The following is a 16,528-nucleotide window of genomic DNA, read 5'->3' on the forward strand; positions in this document are numbered from 1 at the left end:
GAGGGAATGGCTTGTGTACGGTTACCTAGTTCACCAGTAGCAGATCAGGGACTAGAATCCATCCTTTGACTAGTCCAGGCCACAGCCACTGCTACCACTGGATTCAGAACCCATAAGTCTTCACCAAAACCTCAGTAGGAAATCACAGCAAGACTATTTCTAACAGCCCAGGAAGGCAAGCAAAGGACACTGTATCCTGGCAAACGTTTCAGTTAAAGTGCTGGGGGACAGAGCATAAGAATCTGGGAACCAAGTCTTGTTCACCGTTTATAGATGACACATATTCTACCCTTTTTTTTTTTTTTTTTTTTTTTTGAGACAGAGTCTTGCTCTGTCACCCAGGCTGGAGTATAGCGGTGGGATCCTGGCTCACTGCAACCTCCACCTCCTGGATTCAAGCAAGTCTTCTGCTTCAGGCTCCCAAGTAGCTGAGATTACAGGTACACGCTACCATGCCCAGCTAATTTTTGTATTTTTAGTAGAGACAGGGTTTCACCACGTTGGCCAGGCTGGTCTTGAACTTCTGACCTCAAGTGATCTGCCCATCTTGGCCTCCCAAAGTGCTGGCATTACAGGCCTGAGCCACCACACCCAGCCTCTACCTACTTCTAAAAAAAATTGGGGGTGCCCTGTAATTAAAAACACACACACATACAGACTGACATCTGACTGCAGAATTGTTTTTAATATCAAACAAACTAGAAATGACTCAAGTGTCCCTCCATAGGGGACTGGTTAAAGAAACTGTTTGGCTGGGCGCGATGGCTCACTCCTGTAATCCCAGCACTTTGGGAGACCGAGGCTGGCAGATCACAAAGTCAGGAGATCGAGACCATCCTGGCCAACATAGTGAAATGCCGTCTCTACCAAAAACACAAAAAATTAGCCGGACATGGTGGTGCATGCCTGTAGTCCCAGCTACTTGGGAGGCTGAGGCAGGAGAATTGCTTGAAACCAGAAAATGGAAGTTGCAATGAACTGGGATCTCACCACTGCACTCCAGCCTGGCAATAGATCAATACTCCTTCTCAAAAAAAAAAAAGAAGAAACTCTGTTCATGCATATAGTGGAATACTACAGAGCAATTAAAAAAAGAGAAAGAAAGAAAACTAAAGAACTGTTCTGTACTAATATGGAGATATTTCTAGGATATATGGTTAAGGAAATAAAAAAGCAAGGTGCAGTATATACAATAGGCTATATTTTATAGGGTAAAATGGAAAACTAATAATACATACTTGAATTTCTGGGTTTTAGCACAAATAAACACTGGAAGAATAAACTCAAAAGTAATATAAAGGGTTACCTATGGGAGCAACAAGGGCAGAGATGGAGTGGAAAAGGGCAGAGGTGAGAGGAAGAAATCTTAGTGTATACCTCTGTAAAAAAATTTGATTTTAATGCTTTGCCTATTCAAAAATTGTAATCCAACTAAACACAAGAGGAAATGCAATAATAACACAAATTATTGCAGGTGCAATAGCCAAAAATTGCTCCCTTCTGCCTTCTCAGAAAAACAGATGCAAGTGTACCATTCCTGGGATCCCACCCTCACATCAGCCCAGAAAGTGGAGGGTCAGTCACCAGCCTCTGGCCTGGAAGAGGAAAGAACAGAGCGCAGAGAAAGCATGGTCAGCCAGGCAGTCTGCCCAGGGTCACAGTGGCCTGGCCTCTCTGTCTCTTTGTGGCAAAGATCAGGAAGGCTGGATTGCCTGGGACCTGCACCAGGCCAGTTCCACTCAAGGCCTGCCCTTCTCTGGAGGGCTATGCCTATGTCTGCTCCATGACCGCCCCTGAATCATCATCATCCCAGTTCCTGATACCCTGTGGTTCCAGGAACAACTACACTCTACTAAGCACAGTGTTCAAATTCTCAGGCCCCTACCTACCCAGCACACTTGATCCACAGCCCATCCCACCCTCCCAGGGTCTTCCTCACTGTGTTCCCAGTCTCCTTCCTAGCTTTGGCCCTAGTGCCAAAATTCTGGGGGTGCAATGCCCCACACCCTGGCATTGCTTAGCCACAGTACTTGGAGAAGAATCGCTGGAGATGTGAGAGGGCAAGGCCCTCAGCTGAGGATGGAGGCTTCAGCTGTGCGAACATGCTCTTCCCCTCCCTGTCTCTTCTCTGACCCCTTCCTGGAGGAGGAGGGGGGCAGCCAAACAGCAAATTCATTAAAAGTTACTGCTACTACCCAGGTGTCCATAAATGAGGTCAAATTAATTATGTCTGATTAATAAATTGTGTCCATATTATAGAAAACCATGTTATAAAGAATTACGGCCATATATATGAGCAGTTTTTAAAAAAATATATTAAGTGAAAACACAAGTTGAAGAACATCATATTTAGTCTGATCCCATTTGTGTTTAATATGCACCTATTTTCCAGACCCATGGTAACAGTATGGATATAGACAGTGATATAGATGTGGATATGGCTAGAGGTGCAGCAATTCCCTAAATTGTAGACAGCGATGATCTGTGGTGATGGGGGTGTCATCACAAGTTCCTTCACTCTCTCATAGAAGTTAAATACTTCTATGTTGTTATTTTTTTCTTATACAAAGCGGTTATTATTTTTGTTATTTGAACAAAGATCTTTCAAATTTACCACATACCTGCTATACACCTGGTTGTGCTGGCCCAAATGGTATCCAAAGTAAGTCAGAGGCTCAGGGGAGGAACTCCCCTCCCAACCCTACCCCATCCATGAGATGGGGACATGAGGCCCAGGGAGGTCTGGTGACTTTCTTAGTTGGGAGCACCCAGTGAGTTCACGGCAAAGCTGGGCTGGAACTCCTGTCTCCTGACTCATAGCCTTGTGCTCTTTCCATGTACCACATGGCCTTAAAATGAGCATATATTTGGGGGATGGGGGTTCTTGATGTGCCTGGTAGGGAAAAAGCAGTGGAAATATCGCCCCCCACAAAAAAAATTAGATTTCACTTTCCAGGATTCATTACATGGCTGCCAGGTCAATACCACCACTTCCTAAAAGTCAACCATTGACTGATGGAAGATTCCAGACAAGTGTTCATTTAAAGATGAACCATTAACTGTAAATCAAAGCCCAGAGTGAGTGCTGAGTTACAAAACTAATTAGAATAAGTGGGTAAATGGATGGCTGGTCTCAGTCCCAGTGGCCACCTGACTGTTATCCACCAGGGCTGGGAGAAGATATATTCTCTAAATCATAAAAGCAACACAGGGTCAGAGAAGACTTCTTTAAGAAGCCTCTCTGTAATATAAAAATAATCATCATCATCTCCTCAAAAGGCAGCCAAAATGGCAGGGAGCACATTGATCAATTAACAAGCATTATTAAACCTCTTATTCCACGGAGCTTTGGATGGCCCAGCGGTCTCTCCCATTTGACCACCACTTTGCAACATAGAAAGGGTTTAACTCATCATCCTGTTGGATCCCCTGTGCCCTGTTGCTGGTATTTTTTAACCTTCCTTTTTGTGTCTGTGGAAGTGGTTAGTGACACACTCGGGGCGTGCAAGGCTGACTGGCAGAGGTTGGCACTGCTTCTGCCCCCATGCCACAAACAAACAGCTTCTGGGGAAGTCAAACAACCAAAAGTACAACCCAAGCCAGTCTAGAGTCAGTGCGGGGACCTGCCGCCCTCCCAGACCACCTGCACCACGATGCAAACACATTTTGCCACCCTGAGATTTTTGTCATCTGGGTGCAGTTTGTGTATGTGGATTATATGGGTTTGTACATATGAATACACATGCGTGCATCTTTAGTGTTTGACTCTTGGTACTCCTTGAAGTGTTTGTACCAACACTGTCCATTAAACCCTTGCTTTAGGGTCAGTAGGACAGGCAGTCTATTTCCATTTAATAGATGAGGAAGCTGAGGCTCAGCGCATCTCGTCCCATGTCTTATTACTCCTCAGTGGCAGAGTGGGGAGGGACAAAAACTAAAAGTTGTTGAGGGCTCACTGGGTTCAAGAGCTGTCTACGTCATCACATGTCACACCTACAGCAATCCCGGGAGGGAGATGGGATTTCCCCATGTTACACTTGAGGACAGTGAGGCTCAGGGAGACTGTGTCACCATCCCCAAGTGGCAGAGCCAGAACTCAACATCAGGGCTCTCTGAGCTCAAAGCTGAGGTTCTGTGGTTGCTGTGCAAGTCCACAGTGGGGGTCACCTCTGTGTCAGGCACTGAGTAAGTCCTTTCCCAGAATATCAACACTGGCAATAGCTTATGCATAGCATTCTAACAAGCTCAGAGGGAACTAGGCTCTGTCTAGGGCTCTTGAGGACAGGGCATGGCCTACAGCAGGGTACCAGGGCATGGCCTACAGCAGGGTACCTGGGCATGGGATGCACTTGGTTGAGGTCTCTACCACAGCGCCATCCTTTTCTAGGGCCTTCTCTTTCATTTCTGCTGTGCAAATTCAAGGTTGATGTGGGCTTTTAGGTAGCAAGAGCTCAGGCCTGCTATTCATATCCTGAATAACTCCATGCATACTCAGTGAGGTGAGTCAGTGCCCCCAAACAGCTCTTGGCACCCAAGAAACCGGGCCAGCTTCCTGGAGTGCCTCAGATCCCCTCATCTCTGCTCAAGTCACCACTGCCAGCCTTTTCCAATGTTTCCACTAGGGTCTATCATCTCTCACTGCCCTAAGGAGTGATATGATGACGATAAACATTTCCACATGAAGGCCTGGGTGTCTGAGTCATATTTTGTTGCTTTATCCCAGTGGTTTCTTTTTTTTTTTTTTTTTTAACTTAAAAGAGAGGGCAGGAGTGAGTGAGTGTGGGCAGGATGAGTAATCCCAGCCTTGCTGGGTCCTGGTGGGAAGAAGAAAACGGGGTGGAGACAGAATGGAAGAGAAGATGGGAGTGGCTGTGAGGGCTGGGCAGGGGGAGCAACTACCCCAGCTCCGGATAGGGAGGGCTTGGGCCCCCAAGTCAGATAACACCGAAATCCAAACAGGGTTTATGTGCTCAGCTGCAGAACGTGGGCGTGGGGAGGCAAGGGCAGTTTTCCAACCGAGTGATCCATAGCAAAGGGAGAGCCCATCTAAATCTGCCCCAGACTTCCAGGTCAAGGGTTACCACCACCCGGTAGCCTTAGCACACCACCCCAGCCAAGAGTGAGCCCCCTTTCCTCTGAACCTGAGCTGCTCATTTGACCCGTGGGCTAGAGGGCTTTGCTCGCCCCTATCCCTGTGTATTTTCATTGCTTCTCCAATTCCACCATGAGTTCCCGAAGTACAGAGAACTTGTCTTACCTCCTCTGTGTCTTAGACGACACCCTGTAGACAGAGCCATGCTGCATGAGCCTTGAGGAAATGTTTATGGACCACAGTCTCAGGAAATGGCACCAGATAACAATCACACAACTTATCCTTCAATCTTGGGCTTTATGCTGTACAAAGCCATGTCACATTTTTGTAAGGTAGGTGACAAGTGACATTAAGTTCATTTTACAGATAGAAACACTGAGGCTCATGCAGCGTGGAATCTGAGTGACTGACCAATGACTAGTGAGTAACCAGAAATAGTTCTGGAACCCAGGCTTTTAACTTTACTCTGATTTTCCTTGGAGGGACTGAAAGTTTCTATCTCCTTTGAAGCACATAGCAGATAATTTTGGGGTATGCTGCATTACGATAGCCCATCCCCGTATAAGAGGTACAGTGTATATTAGCATCACCAAGACTCTGAAGAAATCTTTTCGGCTTAGTTCAGTGCAGCCTTCTCCCTTTCGCATGGGACCCTACTGCATTCTGTACTGAGGAAATGTTCTCCTCTACTCTCACTTTCCTGAAGGGTAAACCATGCTCCCGGGACAAGCTGTACATTATTGGCAGAGAAAGGCCTAAGCTACATAAACAAAGTCCTAATGGTGAAATTTCAGGGCTCAGCCAGCTAGTAAGAACATTTCCACTCCTCTTTTTTTAATCACTGAAATGTTCAAACAGACACAAAATGTTTGTGTATGTTGTTCTCTAAAATCTTTTATTCTGAAATTTTTTTCTGAAATATTTTAAAGAAAATTCTAGACATATCATGTTGTCTGAATTTATTTCAGTATATGACATTGCCACAGTATCCTAAAAAATGAACACTAATTCCTTAATATTTAACCGAATTCTCTCTAACATGTCCTTCTATGGTAGGTTGACTTGAATCAGGATTCAAACAAGACTCATAGATTGCATTTGGTTGGTGTATCTGTTAAGATTCTCTCAATCTATAACAATTCCCTCTTCCTCATCCCCTTTCCCCACTGAACATCAGCCATGTTAGATAAATAAGGTTATTGGTCCTGTGAAGTTTCTCTTGGTCTGAGCTTGGTGATGGCCTTCCACAAGTCCTTGGCTCTTGTATAAATTGGTGGTTAGAGCTATCACTTCATCAGCATTGCTTCAGCTTCATGGCAAGAAAACATTATGGTGGGTGCAGTGTCCTTCCTTTCACATGGCAGCTGGCTGTCCCTCTTGCAGGAAAGCATATATTGATTTGTGGGTTTGGATGATGGAAGGCACATCTTTTTGAGCAACTGGGTCTTCCCAGTGCCTCCAAAGTTGTATTATATTCTAGAATTTGGTTCTAAACACATCTCTAACCCAGGATTTGCTAATTTTCCAGGATTTCACGGAAGATGCTCTCCTGCCATTCAGCCCCAAAATTCTCAGTCTACCCTTTCCTAGTCTGTTTTCTGGTGACCTTTTACCTCTCCTTTGTTTGTTGTTTTAGAAAAGCCATTTTCCAATTACCAGGTGAGCCAGGACCTCGTGTTCCCTCCAGGCCAGTCCCTACTGGTGACTCTATGGGATGAGCTAAAGTCCCGGGGTCTCAACAGTCCATGGCTTCCTCCCCCTTGTCTTCTCCTTGTCTCTTAGAAGACAAGTCAGAATCTCAAGGAGAATAATAACATAGTTGAACATGATAAATATGCATCCCCAATTTTTAAAAACCAAATTACACAAATCAAGCTTATTCTGAGAGGTTCGTTTTACCAGGGGTCTCTAGTGCTCCAATCAGCATAATTAAATAGTAAGATCTCTCTAGAATTGATTGTGGTTTTCACATTTTTTTCATCCAAGGACCATTTCAGCAAGATGATTTTAAGCTAATAAGAACCCCCAAATTAGAAACTAATTAAGGAGATGGAAAATACAAATGTATTTGTTTTTAGTCAGGTACTATTTTTATCAGAAGAATCATGAAAAATTAAAATGGTTAAATACTCATATGAAGGTTGTCAGTCAAGGGCAATGTGGCTTTCTTCCTCTCCCTGCTGCAAAATCTAAGGTGATATAACAGAAGCTGCTCCCCTTGGACTCCCAGGAAGCAATAAGGAGACTAATTTTCAGTGAGGAAAGAGTGTTGCCAGAATTCTCTCAAATCTTTGGCCGGTAAGATCCACAGCTCCTTTTACTTGTGGAGTGCATGTACACCGGGAAACAGGATTAAAGCACTGCAGTACAGGCTCTCATGCCCATTTAATAGAGGGGAACATTAAGGTCTGGGGAACTTAAAAGATCTGCACTGGGTCACATAGCAAACTAAGAAAAAGCCAGGTCGATAACCTTATCCAAATGTGCCTGAGTTTGTGACGCCCCCCTGCACTGTCCCCCAAATGTGCCACAGATCATCTTTTGAAATAGATGTTAAGTCACAGTGACACTGGTTTGAAGGACTCTTTTAGGATTCGTGACAGCCTTGAGAGCTCGGGCCCCAGGAGAGCCAGCAGGAAGCGGCAGCCAGCTGCTAAAGGGGGTGGGGGCTCTTTAGTCTAGAGAGGCAGCAACACGAGTGACCCAAATACCAATGCGGCGAGCATCAAAGGCCATTAACCCAACCACACACAGTCGAATGTGGACCCAGCCTTGAAAATGCTGTCTCAATGCCCAGGCCTGGAGAATTTCCATTTGTCCTGCAGACTTTTGCCCTGATTCCAGTGCAGCTTAAGCCCAGTTACTCTTCATGTCACCCACCTGCACCTCCTGATCCTACTCCCTCCATGCCTGGCCCAGGGGACATGGGATTTGCCTGGAGCCCCCATTCCCTATCGCAGAGTCCTCACCAGACCCAAGCCAGGGAGGCAAGGAGGAGCTACAGGACTTACTTAGATCCACGGCTTGCTCTCAATCCCAGGAAGGATGGACTATGGGCTTTCACAATTCTGGGTGGATTCCAAACTCAGGAGGACTGGCTAGAGACCACACACACACAATAGGCTGAGGGAAGTAAAGATGTCAGGAAATGCTACTGCTGCCACTAACACCCCGATACTTCCCCTCTCCCAAAGGAGAACAGGAGGCAAGGGGTTAATTCAGAGGCGCGCATCCGGCGGATAGAGCACCTGGAGGAGCACCTCATGGAAGCACCTAGTTGAATTCTATGGCAGCACCATCTGCCGTGAGATGCCAGGAGAAGGGGCATCTTTTAAATCCAATCTGCAGCCTCCAACTCAGCTCCCAGACCAGAAAGCAGCCCCAGGTAGGGAACTAGGAGTCTCAATAACATTTGATAACTTTACAAAGGACCTTCACATACACTGTTTCACAGGAGGCTCAGGTAAACCCCAGATGGCAGGAAATAGTTAACTCATTCTTCAGATGGGGCTGGGCATAGGGGAATCTGGTCTCGTGGCCACCGGCCAGGTGCCAGCTACATGTGTCAGGGCGCCATGTCAGTGACTCTATGCAGCGATTACTGCTTTCTACTGTCGTTGGGGGCCAGCGGCCAGAGTAGCCATTCACAAGATAATAAAATGTGTACTCCCTCCAGTTCGAGAAAGAACAGCCATATTTTGTGACAATATGATCTGGGCTTCCTACCCTAAGGTGAAGCTATCTGAATTTTTCTTTCTGGGAAAAGAAAGGGGACATGGTAAGGTAGGAACAGGATTTTATTTCAAAGACTGAGCCTGGGAAGCAGGAGACAGAGGCACGAAGGACATGGAGCTTTTAGAGAAGGATCCCTGGGTTGGATCCCAAGAGAGGCGGGGTGAATTAGGACCTGGAGTGGCTGGCAACCCTCACTCCACTGGAGTGCAGTGCCTGGGTGCCGTTGCCCCCTAGAGATAGGGGCCTGGGCCCTCCAGTTTCCCCTATGGCAAGCTGGCATAGATGGAGCACCAGCTGGCTGCAGGGGCCTGCCTCCTCCAGCTGACCACACAGGTCTGGATAAAGGGGCACCAGAAGTAACTGTCACCCCCTGGGGCTAAGGCCCAGGCCTCACCCCACCCCATTTTTGCTGACCTGCAAAGCTGCCCGGTTCTCATGCAAAGGAAGAGTGGAGACAGAACTACAGAAATGCCAATTAGGAAACTTTCTGCCACACTTAGCCAATAGGAGAACTCAAATTTGTTTTCATTTGATTTAGGAAAATAAAAGAATTATTTCTTGAAATTGAGTGTCACAGAGCAATTATTCATTATTTTATTTAGTCCTCATCGTTACCTAGTAAGATAGAATTTATTAGTTCCATTTCAGGGAAGCTTCTGAGGCTCAGGGACCTTCAGGAACTGCCTGAACGTCCCAGACCCAGCAAGTGGCAGAGTCCTGAACCCAGCTGCTGAGACCTGTAGTCAGAGCTGGTTCCAGAGAACACAAGTCACCATCTAGAACGAGTGATTCAAGACATCTCTTATTATTCAAGAGAATGTCCCCAGAGATTCATTATAGACATTTCATAAGAAGGGAACATAATAGTAAATCCTGCTGTCTAGCTCAGGAGAGCCCTGGCCCCTGGGTGCTCCTTGGAAAGATATTCTAGAGTCTAGATCTGTGTTATCCAACACAGTTGCCACTAGCCAACTTGAAATGTGGCTGGTCCAAACTGGAGATGTGCTGTAAGTATAAAATACACTGTAGATTTCAGACTTTGAATGAAAAGAATGTAAAATATCTCATTCACAATTCTTATGCTGATTACATGTTAAAATGATACTATTTGGACATACTAAGTTAAATGAAATCTCTCATTAAAATTAATTTCACTTGCTTATTTTTACTTTTTTAAATGCTGCTACAGAAACATTTAAAATGACACATATGGCTTGCATCTGAGCCCCGCCCCCAATGGCTACTGGGCCGCCCACTCCAGGGCACAAGTCTTGCCTTGGCTTCTGCACATCCCTCCCTCTGAGTTGGAAGACAAGGAGTCAAGACTCTCCAAGCATTCAGAGAATGTCCTCTTTTCTCAACACTTCTCTAAATTCCTGGACCCACCCCTCCTGCCTCCAATCTCCCTGTGTGTCCAGCGACTGCCAAAGCACTTAAATGCAGTCACCATTTCCAAGTGGTAGGGTCCACCTTAAACCACATTTTCTGTGGCCAGAGAAATTCTGATAACCGGTTTTCAAAGCCCAGGCCCCCGGCCCTGTGAGCAGTCAGAATCCCTGGAAGTTAAAAGGCGCTTCTCCCAGCCTTCCTGGCTCTCACCCCTGCCAGACTGTGAGCTTCTCCAAAAGCAGAATCATGGAAACAAACTAAACGTATTGATCACTTATTACGGTGCCAGCTGCTGTGCTAAGTGTGTTACATGTTTTATTTTCTTTAATTCTCCCCACTAGTCTATGAAGGAGATAGTACTGTCCCTGTTTTTAAAGATAGAAGCTTGAAGCCTCCAAAGACCTGGACCAGGCTCCACACTCCCTCCCCTGGAAGCAGACCGCAGCTCATTCTCTGCATTTCTGGCAACAAGCACAGTGCTCAGTGCACAACAGGTACTCAGTAAACATTGGTAACATAAAGGAGAACATTTGACAGAGCCAGTCCTTGGCTATATTTTCTGCCCCTACCCAGTACCCCATCACCTCCCACCATGATGCTCCCCAGGTTCGGCCCTGCCCACAGAGGTGGGGTCTGAAGATAGCCGAGGGCCAGTACCTACAGGTCATATTTAGGCTCAGGCCCCTGTGGAGCTACGAGCTCCCTAGCTCAGCCCCTCCAGGCATAGCCATTCCCTGACTATCCCTGGCCAGAGACCCTGGAGCTCAATTCTTCCTCCATTTCCTTATATAGACAGGAGTCCAGTTCTGAGCCCACCTAGTGCCTGTGGTTGATCCACTTCCACTTCCTAGAGCTGGGCTCAGCTTTCTAGATTCCTTCTTCAACTTACTCTTTCTGCCTAATTTAGAACAAGGCCACCCAGAAGTCTTAATGTTCTGCCCCTCCCCTTCCCTTGGCTCTGACCCTGGGGACCCTGACACTGGCCTGCACTGAAATGGAATTTACCACACCCTCTTGGGCGTCCTGCCCCAGACCAATGGCCCTTCTCCCCTTGCCCCAGTCAGTTTCTCAAGGCCCCAAGCTATTTTTGCCTCCACCCCAGCCTACCATTTTCCCCACAGTGGAAGCTGCCAGGGTGGTACCTCATATGACGCACACAGTGAAGAGTGGAAAATCGGGAATAGGCTCTGCCACTGGGCAGAACTCACCTTTAGGGTCTCTAGCTTAATGGCTGGCCCGTGTCCTCCCAGTCTCAAGGCCCTGCCTTCTAGGTCCTAGACACTTGCTTGATGCTTTCAGGCTTGCCTGACTTCCCTGGATCAACTGCTAGACCCAAGGAATCTGACAGGACCCTTCTGTCCTCTCTAGACCTCTACTCATTACCTCGTCCACCTTTAATCATCTGCTACTTGCCCAGGCATTCTTGAAAGAATGGAAGACACAAACCCTTTTTATTTTTTACAAGCAGGACCCACCCACCCATCACCATACCTGTCATTTGAGACATCTGAACCAGACCTGAAGGCTTCCCAAGCACTCAGGTCTCCAGATCTATCCCTCACACATCGTGGACGCAATGAAAGAGCTTCTTCGCTTCTCACTGCCTCTGTTTCTCCACGGGCCTGAATGCCATTTCCCACAGAAGCTGATGGGGAATAATGACTTCTTGATTTGCTACTTTGAGTTCCTCAAATACGACATGCTACATCCGTAAAGGCATCAGGCCTTCCCATAAGGCATAGGAAGTGAACCCATCTGATGCTAAATCTTCCGGTGCTTGGCTCCAGCAAGCGCATGGGGCAGAAACTAATAACTATAAAGCTTCCATCTATCATCTTATCAGGAGTTAGTGTGCTTTGTTTGCATAGTTATCTTCCCACGGGTTGACATTTTATGATTACTGCAAGCTGATATATTCGCCTACCTGCCATATCATTCATAAAGGATAGACGAGCCTCAGGTTCATTACCTGTCATTACACCGTGTACATGTCGCCAGGGGCCAAAGTATTGATTCTTCTTGGATCTCCCCAGCAGTGCAGCCTCCCACTCTGAGGCTCTGGGTCTAATGGGTGTGGATTCTGCTCATGCCTCAGGCGCTGGGTGGACTCCACTCCATCACTTCTTGCTCTTGTGGCTAACCCACTCCTCAGGGATGGAGAGAGCTTCTGAGCTCCCAGCTGCTTCAGAGGGGATCTGCAGGAAGAACAGAGGCCTCGGTCATCTACCAGGGACAGAAATACATGTCCAGGTTTTAGCTGTTCTTGCAAATTCTAGCCATCCTCCTCTTTCTCTTTTTTATTAGAGCCTGTAGTTCTTTATGACTATACCAACTTTATCTCATCCAGGGTTTTCATTGGCAGTGTCCTGCCCACCAACCTAGGCTCAGACCTCAACACACACACCCGCTGCACACAAATGCACACACACCCTTCATTCCTTTCCTTCCTCTGCATATTTCCTTTCATCTGCCTGAAAGACTCACTTCTAATCCTGCATCCAAACCCTAGACATCGTTCAGAGTTTAGCCCAGATTGACCAACAGAACCTCATGCTGTTCCATCACCCCAGGAAAGAGAAAGGAGGCGGATGTTCTCGCTCCAGCTGTGAGATGTACATAGAGGTGCAAAGACACATCTCTGTGGAACCTTCCGCAACTTTTCTAGCCCAGGTCCTCCAAGTGAGGCTTCTGGTGTTCTATACTCTGGGGGGCTCCAGGTAGGATACTGCACCTATGTGTGATGATGACCATCTTTTCATAGCTCTTTATTCCAGAGTGAGAGACAGAAGTGGAGACACAAACCTTGCTGGGATGAGAAACAGAGACACCGCCTCCACGGAGACATCACATTTCCTAGGCAAGATTGTGGCTTACACTCCGTCAGGAGGGGCCAAAGTGCTTCTGGCTGAAGCAGCCTACCCCAGCCTGGAGGTCTGCCCATCTCTGGGCAAGTCCAAGCTGGCTACAGCCCTGTACCTCTGACCAGGCACAGCCTCCAGCTCTTGCAGGTGAAAGGGATGGGCTCCTGGGCTGCCCACCTGGCTGTGACTCTCAGCTCTACCCCAACCATGGGCTCCTCTAGGCCTCTGTGGGCCCATTACTGAGAAGAGGCTATGGCAGACAAAGAACATCCACCAGGACGCCCAGCATTGCAGACAAGAGGACGCCCCAGGGACAGGAGTGAGAGTGGCAGAAGGAAGGGACACATATATAATAATTATAGACTCTTCAAGCGGCTTTTGCATCCATTGGATCCATTTAGTTTCTCAGTAGTTCTGTGAAGGGCTGTTTGAAAGATTAGGAAACAGATGCACAGAGAGTTCGAAAAGCTTGCTAACGGTCACACAGTAAGTAAGTGAAACAGCCAATTATCATTCTTTCCAGCAAGCTCATTGGTCCTAGGTTCATTTCATCTTCCTTCCAAGTCACCTGGCGGGTGGGGAATGAGTGGGAATGGGAAGGAGGAGGGGGACACTGGCTGGCTTGCCCTGCTATGAGGGATGGGGAGAAGAGGAGAACAATCATGCTTTTGGTTTCTTCCCTGATAGGAGAGTCTAAGAGGAGAAAGCACAGAGATAGCAGAGTGATTAATAAGAAAGACAAGAATGCGGAGCCTTCTAGTTAACAGGAGCAGCTCAGGCACAAAGAAATTGGCCGCGATAAACAGCCACTGCTTTGGGAGAGGCTAGGCTGACCTTGAGCCTCCCAGCAACTTGGCCCTCTACAGCTCAGGCTCCAAGTCACTTCTGTGCAAAGCAACAGAGGTCAGAAGCCCCTTTGAAAGAGAAAAACAATTATTATTATCTTCAAAAGGCACATATACATTTCATATACTCTTTATGTATGGAATATATTCTTAAGTAATACAAATGAAAAAGAAACATAAAAGTCTGCCCATTTGACGAAAGATCTCAGCTGCTCCTGGACAATGGGATTGTCTGCTTGATTCCAAAGCAGCTCTTTTCTTGAGATATAGAAACTCACAACCTAGGACATTCCTACCTACCAAGGAAAGGCGGGGCCAACCTCCTTCTGGAACAAGTAGCATAGGCCAAAGGCCAGGAAACCCAGGGTAGGCGACAAATCCATAGAGTTTGGCAGGAAAATCACTCCGAATCGTAATGGCAGGCATGTAGCTCAGTGCAGCCCCACATGCGCACCTTTAGTCAACAGAGGACTAGACTTCAGGCTCAGGGAGGATCAGAAAATCTGCCCCTTGGCACCATCGTTTTTTGTCCCAGGCTGTCCATGCATACTCATTCAGCCTTGGGGCTTTCAGTGAGCCCTGCTACATGCAGTAGATGCCATGGAGGAAGGAGAGGAAATGACGCCCTTAAGAGGCTGGTTACCATCCCACCCCCACTGGCTGTAGGTCGCCTGGCAGCTGTGGCCCCAGAAGCAAACAACTACAGCACATTCATTTCTGTTGAGGTGGGGAGGGGGAGGATAGGTACACTTCCGAGCTCTCCTGCAAGGTGGGGTTGAAACATATTCACAGCAGATGGTGCTGTCACCCTCACTCCGGGATTCTCATTCCTAATTATCTGTGCTGTCAGCAAAACAATTAACCCTCGAAGAAAAATTACACCGTCCACTCCCAACCATATGAAAAGGCAATTTTTCCCAAGGACGAGGCACATTTAGGGAACCCTTGCACTCACTTCTGGATCTCACCACCCTGGTGATCTCACCATCCTCTGACCTCTGCGCTCTGTCGCAGGCAGCCCCCCTCCTCTGAGCCTGCAGCTCCTTTCCCATAAAAGAAGGTGAGTCTATTCCCGAGGGCCCCCTTCAGTCCTACAGTGCCACCATTCTACAAGCCATTTCTTTTCATCTGAATTTTCAGTGCCTTTGGAGCAGGAACTGAGTTTCCATGTGTTCCTTCATTCATTTGCTCACTTGTTTATTTACCCATCCAGTCAGCCAGTCTGTGATTTTGTATCTATCATGTTGTTCCTGGGAGATACAAGGAAGATATCTGTTCAGCCTTCTTGACCCCTTCTTGGAGCTCTTTTCCCCCAGAGATGTGGGCAGAGGAAGGAAGGATAGGACAGGGAGGGGTGGAGCTGCCAGGGGCCCGAGGACGTAGCCTGGCTCAGTCTCAGGCTGTAGGAGGCAAGTCCTGTGGCTGCATTTGGATTCTCTCTGAAGATTTAGCTGCAGGAAAGCAGCCTCCTCTCCAGAGAGCTGAATTGAGTGAGCAAGCCACTTCAGTCCCCAGGGAAGACCTGCAGAGGTGTGATGTGAGGAGAGCAGACAGGCTCCCACCCCATCACCCATCAGTGAGATGGTCTTATTCGTCACTGTAGGGCTGGTGACAGCACAGGGCCTGCCCTTGGTAGGTGCTCATTAAATATCTGAGGCATGAGTGAATGACTCTCCTTAAAAGAACTGTTGTAAAAGAAAGGAGAGTTTTCACAGGGCTGCAGCATGATGCGTGTTACCTTAGGGGCCTACTATTTAAAGCTGGGATCAGTTGGTCTAATTCAACCATCATCATGCACTGTCATGGAAAAGAGCACGGGGTGAACAAGAAATTGTGGAATGGTTCACTGTCAACACTGAACAAGCCCTCAGAGATGGCGACACCCAGGGCCACATTTTAGAAGTGTGATCTGGAGATGCTGAGGGAGAGATGGAGCAAGACCCTGCCTTGGGGTCCTCCCTCCGAGGCCTCACTCTTGTCCCAGAGACTGGGGAATGCATGAGGTGGGAAGGAAAAAAAGGGTCGATCAGGGCCATTAGGGGGCTGTAGGCCCCCTATTCAGGCAGGAACAGTGCCCTGGACACTCAGGAAAGAGGTGGAGAAAATGGATAGGGGCTGATGGGATCAGGGAGCTGGGTGCCCCCCACCACCATTTTTCCCAGTCTAAGCATTGTGACATCTTTTTTCCCTCTCCCTACTGTCCATCCGTCTACCAGAGCTTGCCCCCTCCAGGACCCAGGAGCACAGGCTCCCATGCCAGCTGGTCTGCATAAAGGGATTGTGTTTATATTCAAAGTGGTCTGCTGCCCACTCAGAAGCTGCCTACTCAAAGGCAGCACATGTGACTGCACCCCCTGCCCAGAACCCAAGTGGGACCCAGGCCAATGTCTGGCTGGAGACATTTCTAAATATGAGCTTGGCACAAAGAGTCAGGTTCCCAGGCCTTCTCTGCCACAGAGACCCAGCCAGGATTTTCGAGGCTGCCAGGAGGGAGAGGGCTGTGGGCAGGCAGGATCAGGAGGCAGCCAGCTGAGACGGCCATCGTCCCCGGAAACATCCCCGAACCCCTCCCTGGCCCTCCAGCCTTATTAGGGGAAGAGAAAGGA

General features: G+C 47.7%; 1 protein-coding gene across 6 annotated transcripts in view; it reads right to left on the reverse strand.

Annotated features, from left to right (window-relative positions):
• The window catches only part of ZBTB7C (zinc finger and BTB domain containing 7C), a 367,127-nt gene that overhangs the window by 282,816 nt on the left and 67,783 nt on the right, over positions 1-16,528 (reverse strand). For 5 of the 6 annotated variants that reach the window (XM_032259404.1, XM_032259401.1, XM_032259403.1 and 2 more), the window contains exon 2: positions 12,186-12,411. The exons of the other annotated variant lie outside the window; for it this stretch is intronic. The gene's annotated coding sequence lies outside the window, so the exon portion shown is untranslated. The remainder of the gene's footprint in view (positions 1-12,185; positions 12,412-16,528) is intronic. 6 annotated transcript variants of the gene reach the window in all.

Source organism: Sapajus apella, unplaced genomic scaffold (genome assembly GCF_009761245.1).
Source record: "Sapajus apella isolate SASKATOON/1434 unplaced genomic scaffold, GSC_monkey_1.0 scaffold109, whole genome shotgun sequence".
Taxonomy (NCBI): domain Eukaryota; kingdom Metazoa; phylum Chordata; class Mammalia; order Primates; family Cebidae; genus Sapajus; species Sapajus apella.